Raw genomic sequence first — 18,409 nt, 5'->3', positions numbered from 1 at the left:
CTTTAAGCTATCTCTCCCTCCCGCCCCTTGCACACATTTTAAATAAATAATAAAATCATATTTATGCCAAAGAATTGTTTTTAAAATAAATTTATTTATATTTATTTGAAATAAGTGTTTGGTTCATACACCTATTTTATGTACCTATATACCCTGGGCTGTGAATTTTTTTTTCTGGCCATGTTAGCAAGTAGAAAAGGTTTAAGAAGCCCTGCTCTATGTTACTCAAGGCAATCTAACAAAATCTATAACTTACAACTATTTTGTTTTTCTTTCCTTTTTGAGACAGGGTTTACTATGTCATCCAAGCTGGCCAAAACATCTCAGCATCTCAAGTGCTGAGACTGTGGGCGAGGTGGCCGTGCCAGGTCTTGCTTCCAACCCCTACTTTAAGAAATATTAAATATCACAAAATATTAACGATAGTTAATTGCTAATGACAGTGCACAGTAACACGCCTTTAAGGAGAAAGTAAGTCATCTGCAAACACACACATGAACTAGTATACATGCTCACTGAAACGTGTTCTAGACAGATTTGCATCTTTTCCTGAAATGCTTCTGCTAGCACCATTAAAGGACTCAGGAGACACTGTTTATGACAAGCTATATGCTAACAGTGCTTTTGAACAAATAACTCCCTTTACAAGAAAAAAAGTGCAGATGAGCTCTGGGCTTTTGATTGCCTGGTCTCACAACGTGGGCCATCACCCAAAAGCAGATTGTTCTAATAGAAAATGCAAGTTGGAGAGATGGTTAAGAGCACTGCCTGCTCTTCCAAAGGACCCAGATTCAATTCCCAGCACCCACATGGCAGCTCACAACTGTCTGTAATTCCATTTCCAAGGGATCGGACACCTTCATACTAATGCACATAAAATGAAATTAAACAAATTATATAAAAAAAGAAAATGCTTGTTGAGAAATCAATTCCTCAAGGCTGCCGCTCCTGTCTGACAGAGCACTTACTCTTAGAATCAAACCCTGTTTCCTCCGTAGCCAGTGTGCATACGGCTGAAAAATGAAGAGCACAAGTAGCTCCTCTCAGCCTTAAAACCTCGACGTGCAGCAGGGTGTGGTGGAGCACTAGCCTACGCTAACAAAGCAAACTCCAGGACAGCCAGGGCTACATACAGAGAAACCCTGTCTCAAAATTAAAATAAAATTAAAAATTTTAAAAACAAACAAACAAAAAAACCTCTCCTGGCAGTTTTGCTTCCAATACTTCCAACTTAGACATCTGTGGTTTAGATGCTTTGATTCCTGAGAAAGAAACAATTCCAGCAGGGTCCACTGAAAGAAGATGGCACTGCTTAGCCACCAAACCAGGCTTTCTCAGCATTACTGACATTTCTGACTAGATAATTCTGCACTGCTAAGAGCCAACCTTCACTTCCCTCCCCAAACACCGCAGAATGCTTAGCAACATCCAGGTCAGATTCCCCTTCCCAAAGCTGCACCTACTAAAAATATTTCCAAATACCGTCAAATGTCTTCTGGAAAACAAAATTACTCCTGGTGGAGAATCGCTGCTCTACATCAACAGCTGAAGGCCATTCCATTCAATGGTGTAAGCCATCCCATAACCAGCAAGATAAAGCACTGCTACCACATAGAGGAAACGAGAAGACTGGAACCTTGAATCTATGAAATGTCTCTTACTCGGACTGTGTAAGAGGGAAGTTGACGAAAGTCACCACACTAAACCATGCCACCCTACACTGCAGTACACCACACCACACTATGCACATGAGCAGGCGCCCAGGACGCATCCATATTCTCCTCTGAGAAAGTCTGCATTCCCACACCAGCTGAGGTACAAAATGATGGTCAGGGATAGATGAATCAGGCAGCAATAGAAAGAAGTCACCCCTACACACACACACACAATCCTCCTGTCTCCACTCCCCTTTTGTGCTGGAGTTACAGGCACATATGTGGCCACTCATATGTTCTATCAGTGCCAGGCTCTACTCCTCATGCTTGCTCAGCCAACTACTCATACCCACTGGAGTCATTTATCTATCTTCCACAGCTCCCAGCTTATTTTTTGAGACAGGGTCTCTCATAGGACCTGGCAATACATAAATAAGCTAGAATGCCGAGCCAGAGAGCCCCAGGGAACCTCCTGATACTCATCACCCATACAGCAAACAACACAGTCTACAATCTCATGAATCTTAAACAGTATGTACTCAACTGAACTGTTTTCCAAAAGAAAAGAAGAAGGGAGTGAGGGAAGGGGGAAGGCAGAGAAAAAGAACACAAATGAAAGAACAAACAACAGTGAAGAATATAGCAATGACAGGAGCAAGTCCTAGAGTCCTGGACCTAAGTTTTCTAGATAAATAAATGAAAGACTTTAAGCAATTAATAACTGTGTTGTTGATTTCTAGATGATCTGATTCTTCAGGGAAATTCTCACCCATTATACTTGTCTTTTTCCCTATTTTCTCTAGCAAATTGCATATTGTTTTGTTTTCTCTTAAAAACTAATTTTATTTGTGTGTGCATGTGACTACACGTGGGTAATGAGTGCCCTTGAGGCCAGAAGACACTGGATCACCTGAAATCAGAGTTAGAGACAGGCAGCTGTGCGCAGCCCAACAGGGAGCCAAATTTAAGTCCTCTGGAAGAACAGCAACTGTTGAGCCATCTTTCCAACCACACAGTACAGGGTCTTGTTTGTTGTTTTTGTTTTTTAAGTCTTTGTCTGCTGCCAATTTTCTGAATCCATTTCTACAGTTTACTTTGCTTCTTGAGTATAATCCACAATTTTCCACCTTTTCACATCCCTAGAAACTGTCTGTTGTACTCTGAACATTACAAATGAAAGAACCTTAAAACTGTAAAGTGTCTCTTCCTAGTCAGTGAGAGTTTCTACTTCTTCAGTTAAACAAAAAGAGTGAGAAAGGTGCCCATTGCAATCCAGCCAGTGATCGAGTGGGCCAGGATTATGCTACACTTTCAGTAAGATTCTGTTCATCACTGGTTTATCTTTTTCCTTGGGCATGTGACCATAAACAGCCCACCTACAAATGCCTCTTGGATCCCTGGAACTCTAAATCATTTGGTCTTCACTGATTCAACAGCCTTCCAGTATTTTTTAAAATACTGGAATGTTGACTCTTAAAGTGCATCCAGTTTTTGTTTGAACTTGTTGCAGTGGCATGTAAGTTTATGCTATCATCTGCTAAATAAATACTATCGAGAAGCCAGGGGTCCTGCATAGATCAACCCAACAGTAGTTTACAAGACCAGCTGTACATAAAAACTATCTAGGGAGGTTCTTTTAAAACTGTAATTACTTCCAAGCATCAAGAACTCATGCTGAGTTTAGGGGATCCAGGAAAACAATCCTTTCAAACAAGCGTCAACTGAACTTACTTAATGCTAGTATGTCTAAAGAAATCACTGGACCTGTATCCATGACTTATCACTCCTACTCCAAAGCTCAATAAGTACTTGTATGAATATTTTTAAAAGAAGATATACTACACACAATAAATGAAGAGGTAGAAGAGTTAAAGCATTCAAAAATTTCAGAGTAACTACGGACTTGGAAGAAAAGAAACTAAACACTTGAAGGCTTTTAAGAACTATATTAAGATAAGGTGAGCAAAAGCTCAGAAAGTCAGCATGTGACAGCACTCACTTAGCACGTGCAGAATCCCTGGACTCCTCCCCCAGCACTAAACAAGGGTACACAGTACTAGGTGACCCAAACTTTGAACTAATTCTAACAGAAATAAAATGACCTTCAGATCTGAAAAAGCATTGCTAAATATCAACAGAATGCTTGCATAAAGAATGAAGAGCCCATCTATCTGCTTTAAGTTCAGGTCTACATGAATTAACCCAAAGGTATAAAGGCAACTTGAAAATATGAGAGGGAGACGTCAGTGAACTTTGAAAAGTCATGCAGAAAAGACACCAGGCTGAGAATGAGAAAATGCTGCATCCTCTGTCAAAACGCAGGGTACTGGTGACAAAGCGGTTTCAGTACCATGGACTTACTTTCATTACACAGATGACTTCTTGGCAGGTCTACAAGAATTTCCCATTTACTTCCAATAATGAAATCTTACATGTGTAGAGCTCCTCCCACCTCGTTTTTATAGCTCTGGCTGTTCTAGAATTCACTCTGTAGACCAGGCTGGCCCTGGCCTTGAACTCACAGAGAACCTCCTACCTCTGCCTCCTGCGCACCATCATGCCCAGTTATGTGGAGAACACTTTTGTTTTGAGGTTAGAGTTCATAAAGTATCTTTACATATATTTCTATCTCTGACTCTCACACAGCCTGGTCTGTAAAATAAAGGGACATATCTTTCTACAACCAGCACATCCTTCAACATATCCAATAGTTTGGGCTCAAAAAGCCTAACTTGACCATGCTATAAAGTATTCCCGTAGAAAATCAGGCACGGAGATGGTCAGGCATGCCAAACATGCTCAGTGCACGCCACCCTGAGTTCAAACTCCTAACACCCACATGAACAAAGCAGTGCATGGTGGCGTGTGCCTCGAGTCCCAGTACTTGACAGGCAGGGACAAGAGGACCACATGGGTTTGCTGGCTAGCAGTCTAACCAAAACTGCTCGCTTCAGGTTCAGTCAGAGGCCCTGCCTTAAAAAGTGAGGACCAGGACTGGAGAGATGGCTCAGAGGTTGAGAGCACTGTCTGCTCTTCCAGAGGTCCTGAGTTCAGTTCCCAGCAACCACATGGTAGCTCACAACCATCTATAATGAGATCTGATGCCTCTTCTGATGTAAAAGCATGCATGCAGATATTGTATACATAATAAATAAATAATTTTAAAAAGTGAAGACCAATAGAGAAAGATCCCTGAAGTCAACCTCTGGCCTCCACAGGAGAATATATGCGCAAGTACATATGGGTATACATACACAATTAAAAAAAACAACAACAACAATAAAACAACGAAGTGACGCTTTCTAATTCCTGAGCATGACTGAAGACTAAGTTATGCTGAAATGACACATGTGATTACTTCAATGGTGAGCAGCACATGGCAGCAAACAGGGGAAAAGCCAAGTAAAGATACCTATTGTGCTTAATGCTAATGGACACACAGCCATTTAAGACTTATGTGTCTGCGTGAATGCTGCACAAATGTCTGTGTGTTATGTACATGCCTGGCATGCTCAAAGGCCAGAAGAGGATGTCTAGTACGTTGGAACTATAGCTGCAGATGGTTGTGAACCACCAGGAACTGAGCCCAGACCTCTGCAAGAACAAGAAACACATTTAACTGTTGAACCACCTCTCTAGCCTTTCTGCTTTTACTTTTATAGATTTCTATAATAAATTTTAATAATAAAATTTATAGGCACAAGTCAATATTTTTACAGGTTTACTACACTAGTAATAGACAAATATTAAAACTTAATGTTAACTGAATTTTTCTTTTCCATAGAATTTCTGGGAATTTCCAAGACCCTGTGCCTAATGGCAAATGTTCTACTGATAAGCTATAGCCCTGCTTTTTTAGATGCTGGTCTTGAACTTGCTATGTACCCTGGAACAGCTAAGGTTTGTGATTCCCTTCCCTCTGTCGCTGATGGGCTAGAATTATGCACCTGTGCCACTACACCCTTTGCCTCAGTATTTTTTTAGGTCATTAATTTTACACTTAAGTCTCATAACATCCTCTTATATTAAATACTGGCAGGAAGCTGGGCACTGTGACATACCTTTAATTCTAGCACTCAGGAGGCAGGAGTAGGCAGATGTTTGAGTACAAGGCCAGGCTGGTCTACATAACAAGTTACAGCCTAGCCAAGACTGTATACTGAGAGCCTGTCTACACACACACACAGACACACACACACACACACACAGAGTATGTCAACTATTGCCCTCCACTGCACAAAAAATAGACTAACAGACAGAACCTTAGAATGATAAGATGTCTGGAAAATATACCTCCTGTAAAATGGCCGAGGAACACAAGAGAATAGAGTAAATCTAGTACTCTCAAGTACTTTTTAAAGTAAACAAACTTACTGTTAAGCTGTAGAGGATAAAATTAAAAACACTTAATAGAAGACTGAAGAAGGCCAAATTCCAAATTTTTATTCTTTTTTTTAAAATCCCACTCTTCTTAAGGCTCATGACTCATAAACTACCCACAAATAACACTGTTACAATCACCTAACAGTCTTTTAGACATTTTCTCATTAAAAAAATAAAAAATAAAAAATTCTAGCCAGGTATGGTGGCACAGGCCTTGGATTCAAGGGCTCAGGGAGGCGGAGACAGGCAGATTGCTGTGAGTTCAAGAACAGCCTGGTCTACACAGTGAGCTCAGGACAGCCAAGGCTACACAGAGAAACCCTGTCTCAAAAAAAAAAAAAAAAAACAAAAAAACAACTCTGTATCCTGGCTCAGTTTCTCTTCTTTCCCACATGCACCACCCTCTAGGTAATATATGTTATTGCTCCTAATACTCAGATAAACATGAGTACTGTGTAAGCATGCCTCAAACCATACTTAAGAAATTCTTATACTAAAATGTTATTCATTATTTAATAAGACACTCAGATTTAACTGGGCCGCTAGGCACAGTGAGTGGTTTAGATCTGTAGTCCCCAGCGCTCATGATGCAGAGGCAGGACAAACACAAGCTTAAGCCCAGCCTGGGCTACAAACTAAATCTGAGGCCAACCTGCCAAATTTTTTTTTTCTTCTAAACTGGGCATTATGTATCCCTACTTGTTAAATCTGGCAATCAAAACTGAATGCCTATCTAACGTCTGTCCTCGGCTTGCCTTATCTCAATTGTAGTGACTAATGAACATTAACGACGACAGGATCTCAACATTTATTTAAAGCCATACTACTAAGTGTCCAAAACTGTTCCATCTGCTCACCCATCCTTCCTCCCTCCATGCCAAACCCTCATTTCCCTAACTACTGTGCTCAAGCTCCCTCCATCTCCATCATCTCACATGTGAGAATGCAGACAAGGTCTAACTAGCCCAGCCTCATCCTGAAATCGTGTCCTCCTGCCTCAGCAGCCAAGTATTAGGATTATAGGAAAGTACCACAATTCCTGGCTTCGGCTCTTTTTTTTAACTGTGTGTTGGTGTGCGCACAAATGAGTGTGCACACACCTTATGCACATGCGCCAACTCCCCCATGAACACGTGTGGAAGTCAGAAGAGCCCTTGATCCATTCTCTCCATCATCACAGGCGGTCCAGAGGATCAAACTCCGGCAGTAAGTTTCAGTGGCCCGCATCTTTACCCACTAAACATCTCACTAGCCCTCATCTCCCATCTATAGTGCAGCATCTAGTCTAGATTATGCCAAAGGCATGGTAATGAGCACCTATAACTTAATGGCTTAACTACCTATTCGCTTCACTCTTACATTAAACTTACACTGCTGAAGTTTAAATTTGAATTTCTGGGGGTGGAAGATGGTACTGAGTCTTGTGCATAAAGAAGCCCTGTACCTGAGCTATATCCCTGTTCCAAGACAATAATCTCTGATTAGAAAAATGCAGGTTCAGTATAGAAAAACTGAAAAAAAAATGTTCTTTAAAACTACATGTAATCCCTTAAAATTTCTAAAGGTGTAAAAAAGTGTAATCCTAAAATGTTGACATTGTAAATTTTTAAAAGTGAATTACAAAACAATGTAGCTCTGGCCAGGCCTGGTGGTGCACACCTTTAACTCCAGTGCCAGGCAGAAGCAGAAGGCCAGCTTCTGCAACTTGAGGCCAGCCTGGTCTACACAGAGAGTTCCAAGCCAGCAAGGGCTACACAGTAAAACCTATAAATACATACATACATACATACATACATACATACATACATACATACAAACATACATACTCACTCACTCAACAATGATTCTAGGTTGTGATACTGCAAATAACTGTTTCCCCTGGGACTGTTCTGTACTTCCCATATCTTTAGCTATGAATTACTACTTTGCTTTTAATCTAAGAAATTAGACAAGTATCTATGGGAGCTGCAACAGAAACAGGGCTTAAATAATCTCAGACTCCTAACTATGACTAATTAATTAGTGATGGGGATTTTTTTCAATCAGAAGACTAGCTCAAAAAAGGGGACAAAAATTATAATTTGAAGAATTATAAAGCATCTGTACTGTCACATTACACATCCACTTTCCATATCAAACACTATCAAAATTCAGGGGAGTCACACTTAACAAAGGTAGTTTACATTGAGGCAGAAATGAGAACTCTGGTCTTAAATGATTTATGCTGCCAAGATTTTATCAAAATAAGCCCTATTTTCTTTCCCCATTTCCTAAAAATTCACTTATGAGGGATCAAGACCAAAATAAATAAATAAATGCTTCTCTTTCTCTATTCCCTTACCAATTATCCAAAGAGAGTAAGATCTGCCTGATACATGAAAACATACTTCCTAGCCCCAATGTAGCAGAGGAGCAAAAAGTGTTATTAAAGGCAATAGGATAGAAATAATACTCTAAAAATCAAGACAATGGGCTAGGGTGCAGCTCAGTTCACAGAGCATTTGCCTAGCACACCCAGAGTGTGGCACTGCATAAAACAAGGGGTCCCTGGTGGCACAGGACTATAATTCTAGCATTCTGGAGGTAGAGATAGAAGGATCAGAAATTCAAGGTCATCCTCAGCTATGTAACAAGTTGGAAACCCTGTCTCTTAATTAATTAAAAATGAAGATTAGAGAATTGCTAAACAGAAAAATAAAAACTGAAAAACTAGAGAATCAGAGACAAAAGCAAAATCAGCCAGGAACTCACCAGACACTTTAATGCAATTCTTTTTTTTTTTTTAATAATTATTTATTATGTATACAGTATTCTGCCTGCATGTATGAATGCATATCAGAAGAGGGCACCAGATCTCATTATAGATGGTTGTGAGCCACCATGTGGTTGCTGGGAATTGAACTCAGGTCCTCTGGAAGAGTAGCCAGTGCTCTTAACCCCTGAGCCATCTCTCCAGCCTCAAAGGCACTTTAATACTACCAAAATCCCAAGAGCTGCTTCCAAATTCTAAGTGAAGTATACTGTGCAAACTGGATATGATACTGCACATCTGTGACCCCAGCATTTGGGAAGTGGAGGAAGGAAAATCACAAGTTCAAGGTCATCAACCTAAGATCATGTCTCAAAAAAGAAAAGAAAACCAATTTATTGGTACACACCTATAACCTCAGCACTCAAAGCTAAAGCAAGAGAGCAGCTAAAGCATTGAGAGCAGCCTATGCTACCTCAAAACTCCAGAAAAAGGAGGTGGGGGAACATGACTGGGAGACAGCTCAGCAGGTAAAGCACTATCATGCAAGCCTGGCAACCTGAGTAACATAAAGGCAGAAGAGGAAAAACGGACACAAAGTTCTCCTCTGAACTCCACATGTGCCCTGAGGGAGGTGCATACCCACACAAACAAGAATAAGAATTTTTAACTGAAAATGTAAAGATCCTGTGTTTAAATCTCCTAGCCACCTCTGAATATAGCCAACCCAAACAAAATGGTTCAGTACTTAACATGAACATAAAAGATAAAATGCTGTGAACAGCTGAGAGAGAAGAGCAGCAAAGTACCCCTCCCCTTATGAGCTGTATACAGAAATAATCATCACCAAACTTGAAAGGGCAGAGACAATACCACACAAATTGGATACATTCTTGTGACTACAGCTCCTACCACATAAAAGATTCACACTTAAGACACTAAATGACCCCAAGATGTAAAACAGATGTTATTCCCATTTTACAGAGGAAAACTGATACAGAGGAAAAGAAGACAAGTCGCACTGCTAGTTCCACAGTGCAGGCAAACCTGAGGTAGTAAGAATTGTTTCCTTATGTCCCAATTACTTCTGATGACAAATTAAGCAAATCTGTGAACAATTAAGCAGAAAAACATCACTTAAATTGTTATGAGACATAATTACTCAAAAGGTCAATATCTAGATATAAAATTATGATTAAAAAACAAGTCATTCTTTTATTCATAACAGTACTGATATTGACTAAATTAATATCACAACTTTTATGCTAGATATATCATGTTACTGGGCAGAGAAAAGGGAGAAGTAGGAAAATCTTTTCCTCTGGAAAAATAAGTTCTCTGAAATTCAACAGGATAAGATACCCAAAGCTATAAAATATGAGTAAGGGCAGGCCACAGCTTGTTGGCTGTAGAAGCAAACCTCAGGCAAACTAACTAGGAGTACCAGGCTGTGGTCTATAGAAAATATGTACCCTGGAAGTTACCATCTGAAGTTATTGCTACTGCAAGGTAATTAGTTCAATTTCGGGGGGTAGGGATGTAATGTTTTAAGTCTTCATTAAACTAGGTAGAATTGCAAATTAGCTTGGGGCTATATGTCTCAACACTTCTTTTGATGATATAACCAAGGGCTCAAAAGCCACTTTTACTTATACTCAAAGCATGTAACTACAGATCATAGGTATGTAACTTTTTTTTTTTTTTTTTTTGAGACAGGGTCTCTCTATATGGCCTGGATGTCCTGGAACTCAACATGTAGATCAGGCTGGCCTTGAACTCACAGAAATTCATCTGTCTCTGCCTTTTGAGTGCTGGGATCAGAGGCAAGGGCTACCACTCCCAGCTCCCATATAATATTTTAAGTGGTCAAATATATTCAGTGTACTGCATACACTCTAGGACACTTCAGTGGGATGCTATACAAGCCAATTATTACTTACAATCTAGCAGGGACGTTTTCTTCAGCACACCTCTGAGAGCTGTTTCCTACAGACTATACCATAATGATACAGGGATTGACAGGTCACTGAAACCACACAGCAATTCACATTCACTACAACTTGTCTATTCTCAAGGTCAAGCTTTGTCTGATCTTTCCTTCCCTAAGAAAATGGAAGTGTTCTAAAAGAAGTTAGACGAAATAACTCAAAGCTTTTATAAACAAGTCAATCCCCTGAAAATAGCTTAAGATGTTCATATTCTACTTCAGTATTGATCCTAAGCCTTTTAACAGTTTAAACTGACCACAAGCCCCCCCTTCCATTTCTTTTATAGAACATTCTCCTCCTTAAAGTTCCGTTTAAAAAAAAAGTCATCTTATACCTCTCATTCCTTGTCTTATACAAACACAAAATTCCTAATAAAAGTAAGCATGACATGGACGTGAAAACCCTGTTTTTAATTAAAGGCTATGTCCTTAGGAAGCATATTGTTATAATTCAACAATATGCCCTCAAAACACCAACTATATATATAATAAAAATGTCCCACTGCAGTCTAACTTAAAGATGAAAAAATAATGCATTACAATGGCTTACCATGTATCATATCACTAAGCTTTCACTTTAAGAACAAAATTCTTCATGTTAAACAGATTTTTCAAAAGCAGACTGAAGAAAAATAATCCAGGTCTGTCAGTCTGTCAACTTAGCTCAGTGTCTTACCCAATAGTGCAGAACAGAGTCCAATCCCTGGAACCCACATGATAGAAGAAAAGGACTAACTCCTGCATGCTGTCATAACCTCTGTTAAGTCATAGCATGCACATGCATGCACGCACACACACACACACACGCAATATAATAATAATAAATTTGAAGTCAAGTAAAAACTGTGTAAAAAGACTGGGATATTTAAAATAAAGTACAACTGGCCCAATGCTGGCCCAACCTTATTTTACTGTACTTTCCAAACTCGAAGACCATACCGTATATATGCCACAAACTAGATAATAAAGCAGGAAAAACAGATTACTAAGACCCAAATTTTTCAAAAGGAAGCTATCAGTACCCTAAGTATTTGTCAATAAATGCTAAAAGGTGAGGTGAAATATACTAACCAATGTACATACCAGGAATATCTAGAGACTAGTCACTCTCCTTTACTTAGTGAAATGCAACAGTCAATAAGATAAAAAGAAAGTGTATGTGCTTATGTATGAATATACGTAGACTTTCAAAGTGCTCACATTCTTCATTCAGATGTCTATAACCACAGAGAAATCCAAGCCAGCATGGTAGCAAAGGCAGGTGGATCTCTGTGAGTTCAAAGACAGCCTAGTCTATAGAGTTAGTTCTAGGACAGCCAAGACCACATAAAGACCACCTGTCTCAAAAAATAAAAAATAAAAATAAAAGCAAGAGGCAAATCCAAGATCACAAAGGTAGTTAATCCAACCTGAAACTGCATTCAAAACATATGTTCACTCTATAGGAGAAAATATAAATACATGTAAGTTCCTGTCAAGCACTTTTTAAAAAAATCTATTCTTAGTCAAGACCTCCTGATTATGGACACTGAATTAAAATTCAGCTTTCCAACATTTAAGACAAAAGTAAAATCTCCACTTTTTTTAGCCCTTAGCCTTGGTCATACAAACACCTTACCACTGGTGATGTACTGTGTAGCTCTAACTGTGCTTGGCACTAGGTGACCAACTTTCACAAAGTTTGCACCCTATTTGGTTAGAAGACAAAACATACAGGCCTTATTTGCAGTGTGGCTCTACAAAATGCCATAGAGGAAGATCAAGAAGATAGTGGACTGAGTTTTGTCTAAAAAGACTCCATAGCAGGGTGTAGTTGCCCAGGCCTGCAAACCTAGCTACCCTTGAGGCTGAGGTAGAAAGAGCTGAAGTTTAAGTCCAGCATAGACTACACAGCAAGGTCAAGTCTAGCCTGGCTAACTTAGTGAGAACCCACCTCAAAATTAAAAATAAAAACAAGAGCTGATCAGTAAATCAGTGATCAGCACTTGCCTAACATGTACAAAACCCTAAGTTCAGTGGCCAACACTGTAAAAGCAAGAAAACTAAAAGACTTCATTAAAATAATAAATTTGATACAGACACAGATGGATAAATAGGAATTTTTAGGAAACAGAATTCCCAGCTGGGTGTGGTGGAGCACTTCTTTATTCCCAGCACGAAGGAGGCAGAGGCAGGTGGATCTCTGTGAGTTCAAGGCCAGTCTGATCTACAAAGTGACTCCAGGACAGCCAGCATTACACAGAGAAACCCTAACTGGAAAAAAAAAAAAAAAAAAGAAAAAGAAGAAGAAAACAGAATTCCCAAGCATGATGGCTCACATCTGTAATCCTAGTACTCAGAAAGCTTACTTCAGAAGATTGCAATGAGTTCAGGGCCAGCAAAGACAATATATAGTAAAACCCTGCCTCAAAAAAGAAAAGAAAAGCGAGGTAAAGCAGGGCTCATCTTAATATATATACCTAAGAGACCAAACCAACTTCCCTAGAAAATTAAGTGCTGCTGAGGCAGTGAGAACTTCCAGTAACCTAAGTGAGGTCAGTTCTCAATAGACTGTTATGTTCAAGGCCAGCCTGGTCTACACATAGAGATCCAGGACAGCTAGGGGTACACACACAGAAACCCTGTTAACATATTAAGATCATTCAATATTTAAACCAGAGAGAACTTTAAAGATTTTCTGCTGGGCAGGGCAGTGCTGGTGCACAACTTTAATCCCAGTGCTTGGGAGGCAGAGGCAGGCAAGGGAAGGACATCTGTTCAAGCTGATTAGTACACTAACACATAAGGATCTGATTTTGTACACACAAGAAAGAGCATGTCCTGGGAACTTGGCGAGAGGTGCCTTAGAATGGTTATTACAACCGAGTAAAGACCACTATGTTTTTCCAGAAGAAATCCTTTTCAAGAAAATAGCGACCTAGACGGAGGGGTGAAGCAGAGCCAGCCTGTACAGCTATAAAGGAGATGAGTGAGCAAACTGTAGAGATGGGCAGTGTCTGGCAAGGGAAGGAAGAGAAGGACAGTTCACAGTGAAGAAAGCGGAATGCTCCAGGACCACAGAAAGAGTTGCCTTCCTGTTGGTATAATGTTCTTTTGGAATGTATACACTTTACCCTTGTTCATTCAAATACTGATTTCTCTCCCCCACTCTCTGGTTTCAATCCGGACATTGCATTGTGATACTTATTCTAAGCATCCTTTCTCAACTTTGTGCAAACAGGCCAAAATAAAGCAACCAGCCACAATGTTGAGCAATGAAAAGGAGGTAGGCAGGAGAGTGGAGGAGCCAAAGGACAGGAAAAGAGTGGGAGAGAGAAATCAGTATTTGAATGAACAAGGGTAAAGTGTATACATTCCAAAAGAACATCATACACATTATACCCTTCCCAAAAGAAGGGAAATGTAAGTTTAAAAGTGAAAAGAAAAATCCTAAATAAAGTACAGAAAATGTGATGCCAACTAAGAATCAGCTGGAAGAGATTGCTGTACAAGATCAATCCCAAAAGAATAAACATTATTCCCTTACATAAAAAGTGTATATTTCAATGTTCTTAAAGCCTTATAAAAAACAGCAGACCAGTAGTTATGGAGGGTAGATTCTCTTTTTAACCTAAAATAGGTTTAAATTTTTACAAACCAATGAATGTGGGATTTATAGCAGTGAAGATACTTGCCCATCATTTTATACTGTGAACTCTCCACCACACAGTATTCAAAGAACATTCTGATTAGCACTCAATGTATAGGGATGGAACAACACTAAATTATAAATTTAAAACCTAGATTTTATACAGCCACGCCTTTAATCCCAGCCCTGGGGGTAGGGTAGGGGGACAGAGGCAGATGGAATTTGAGGCCAGCCTCATCCAGAACAGCCAGATCCACATAGTGAAACCCTTTTGGGGAAATAGTTGGATTTTATTCTGTAGAAAAAAAAAATTGTCTAAGGGGGCTAGAGAGATGGCTCAGCAGTTAAGAGCACTGGCTGCTCTCATAGAGGACCTGGGTTCAATTCCCAGCACCCACATGGCAGCTCACCACTGTCTGTAACTCCAGTTCCAGGTAATCTGACACCTTCACACAGGCAAAATACCAATGCACATAAAATAAAAATTTTTAAAGTAAAAATGTTTTAAAATTGTCTATGTCTTGCTTTTATAACCAGTTGACTTGCCTATGTATGGAGACGGAACATGTATCTATCTCTTCCATTCAGTTCTACCTGTCAACCTTTATAAATCCCATTTCCCAATTTAAAAAAAAAAAAAAAAAAAAAAAAACCTTCTAAAACTGACAAATCGTTCAAGTTCGGACGTTACGCCTACATGCATTATCACCAGACAGCATAGATTTGAGCTCAAAATGTCAAGATGAAAATAAAAATTTTAAGTCACAGTGGAAGGGTTAGAGATGCAGCTCCATAGTACATCAGTACATGTGTTTTTATCAGGTCTGCTGTACAAACTGCACCAAATTTCTAAACAATTTCCACTAGAATTCAGTATGCCTGCTATCATGGTGGCTAGTCATTCAAATAGTGGCAAGTACAACACAATCAGTCATCAACTGTGTCATCCTTACACAGGTGCATGCCCTTGGGGACTAAAGCAATTCAACTCACAAATGGCATGGCCGTAGGAACAAGCAGCTGGGCACTCCCTGAGGCCAGCGAAACAACTACAGACAAGAAAATTGAAAACAACCAGGTGTGGTGGCACACGCCTTTGATCCCAGCACAAGAGGTAGAGGCACATAGATCGATTGAGTTCAAGGCCAGCCTGGTATACAAAGAGTCCAGGACAGCCAAGGCTACACAGAAAAACCCTGTCTTAAAAAATAAATAAATAAAAAGTTGAAATGACTAAGATTCTCACATACAAATACCAGTACACAGTAGGCTTTTTTCTATCTTTGGTTAAAATGTAAACTCTGGCTGGGAATAGTGGCACATGCCTTCAATCCCACAGCAGGCTCTCTCAATGAGGCCAGCCTGATCTGTATATGGAGTTCCAGAGCAGTCAGAACTACACAGTGAGACCCTGCCTCAAAAGGAAAATAAAACAGTAAACTTCTAACTATACATAGTGAGTTATTAAAACAAATTCTATGAGCTACTTACAAAAGGCATTTCCCTAATTATCTAGCATTCAAAACAATTTCACACTAAGGCTCACTGGGGCTATTAGATCATTCAGCATCTCTCAGCTTCAATTTTTCACATACATACATACATACATACATACATACATACATACATACATAAAACAAATGTAAGACAAACTTGAGCGGGGGTTGGGCTCAGTGGTTAAGGCTGTTGCTCTTTCAGAGTCCCATAGTTTGGTTTCCAGCACCCAAGTGGGAAACTCATACCCACCTATAAATAACCTCAGGTTCAACCCTCCTCTGACCTCTGTGGGTACTACACACACAAATAATAAAAACAAACATTTTAAACAAACGCTAATTTAAATTAAACCTTTATTACTTCAATAATAAATTAACATTAATTTCTCATGGTAAGCCTTGAAAACCCTATATTTTCACACCTCAAAATCCTATCTTTAAAACTGTAAGAAAAAATTGGACTGAATATTTTATGTATCTTTCTCTTAATTACACTATAAGAGATGGCAAAAAATGGTGTTTTAAAAACTAATGTTCTTAACTTTTAATAGATGATAATGAGTCTGAGTCTACAACATACATAAACAATAAAGCCTAAAGCTTTCTGGGAACAAAGAAAACCTGGGTATTTAGCCATAATCATTCTACTTTTAAAACTCAGAGCACTATCTTTTTCTAATATGATAAATAAGTCTAGAGACCAAAAGGTAAGAATTGAAGAAAAAAACCTAGACCTAATAGCACATGCATGTAACCCGCGCACTTAGGAGCCAGGAGAATCAGAAGGTCAAGGTCATCCTCATCTATACAGCAAGTTCCACAACCATCTGAGCTATTTAAAAAAAAAAAAGAAAAAAAGAAAAAAAATTGAATTTAACTTTTAAAAATTAGGTAAGGTTGAGGCTGGAGAGGGAGCTTAGCAGTTAAAAGCACTTGCTGTTCTTCCAGCGGATCCAAGTTTGGTTCCCAGAACCTATGTCAGGCTTTTCATAAATGCCTGTAACTCCAGATCCAGATGAGCTGACATTTTTGGGGAAGCCATAGTACATGTGTGTGCACATAAATAAAAATATGATCTTTTCTTAAAATCAAGGAAAACTGTATCATTCTTGACCCTCCATTAATCATTACGATTCAGTTTTTGCTTTGTCTATTCCAGTGGTTCTCAAGCTTCCCAGTGTTGTGACTGTTTAATTCAGCTTTCATGCTGTGGTGACCCCCAACCATAAAATTATCCTAACTGTAATTTTGCTACTGCTGTGAATTGTACTGTAAATATATGTGTTTATGATGGTTTTAGGTGACCTGTGTGAAAGAGTCAGTTGACCCCAAGGGGGTCATAACCCACAGACTGAGAACCATTGATCTATGCGCATGTTCCTTAAGATGTATTTATTTATGTATATGAGTGCTCTATTTGCATATATGCCTGCTTGACAGAAGAGGCCATCAGATCCCATTATGATGTTTGTGAGCCACCATGCCGATGCTGAGAACTGCACTCAGGACCTCTGGAAAAGCAGCCAGTGCTCTTCTTAACTGCTAAGCCATCTCTCCATGCCCCAGTCTAGGCACATTTTAGATCTTTCTCCTTTTTTAGATTTATTTCATTTTATGTGTATGAGTGTTTGTTTGCATTTCTGTGGCACCACATGCATGCTGGGTACCAGAGGTCGGAAAAGGGCATTTGGAGCTACAGAGGGCTGTGAACCACCACCATAAGAATGCTGGAAAGCAAACCCAGGTCCTCTGCCCAAGCAACAAGGGCTTTTAACCACTGAGCCTATCTCTCCAGCCCCTTAAATCTTTTTTTTTAAATTCTGCACAGCAAGTCTTTTCTATCAAGTTTAGAATATAATGCTCTACTTCATGCTCTACTTAAATCTAACATTCTATAATTCAGTCTATTTACACAGTAATATCTACTTCATCAGATGGGTTTGTTTGCCTTTTGGTCCAGAAGCAGGATGAATGAACTAACTCCTTGAAGTCTCTGACAACTATGAAATTGTATCTATGTAGGGTTTGGGGAGGGTTGATTGGTTGAGACAGAATCTCCCAGTGTAACCTTGGCATCCTGGAATTTACTATGTGGACAAGGCTGGCCTCAAACTCACAGAAATCCACCTGCCTGTGACTCCCGAGTGCTGGGATGAAAGTCACGTAGCACCACATTCAGTTCTAGGCAGGTTCTTAACTTCCTCTGTCTATTCCCCAAACTGTCAAATAGGTCAAAAGGACCAAGTCCTATAAAAATATTACTAGTCAATTTAAAAAGGAAACCCTTCCCCTACCTGTCAGATCCCATACTCAGTTTTGTGATTACACCCAGTAAACAAAATAGATTGGCTCAATTCTAAACAATTCCCTCATCAGAGGAAGAACTGAAAACAAACAAACAAACCAATCCTTTAAACCAGCCCCAACTATTTCCAGTTGCAAAAAATTAAACTAGTTCTCATGGACAAAAGGCTACGTGTGGATTACCTCTTCATCAGCCTTAAAATTTTA

General features: G+C 39.4%; 1 protein-coding gene across 5 annotated transcripts in view; it reads right to left on the bottom strand.

Annotated features, from left to right (window-relative positions):
- The window catches only part of Nf1 (neurofibromin 1), a 236,566-nt gene that overhangs the window by 216,908 nt on the left and 1,249 nt on the right, over positions 1 to 18,409 (bottom strand). The gene's annotated exons all lie outside the window — the stretch shown is intronic.

Source organism: Psammomys obesus, unplaced genomic scaffold (assembly GCF_907164565.1).
Source record: "Psammomys obesus unplaced genomic scaffold, mPsaObe1.curated_primary_1811, whole genome shotgun sequence".
NCBI lineage: Eukaryota > Metazoa > Chordata > Mammalia > Rodentia > Muridae > Psammomys > Psammomys obesus.
The sequence above is the reverse complement of the archived record's forward strand: the minus strand, read 5'-3'. Positions and strand labels throughout refer to the sequence as shown.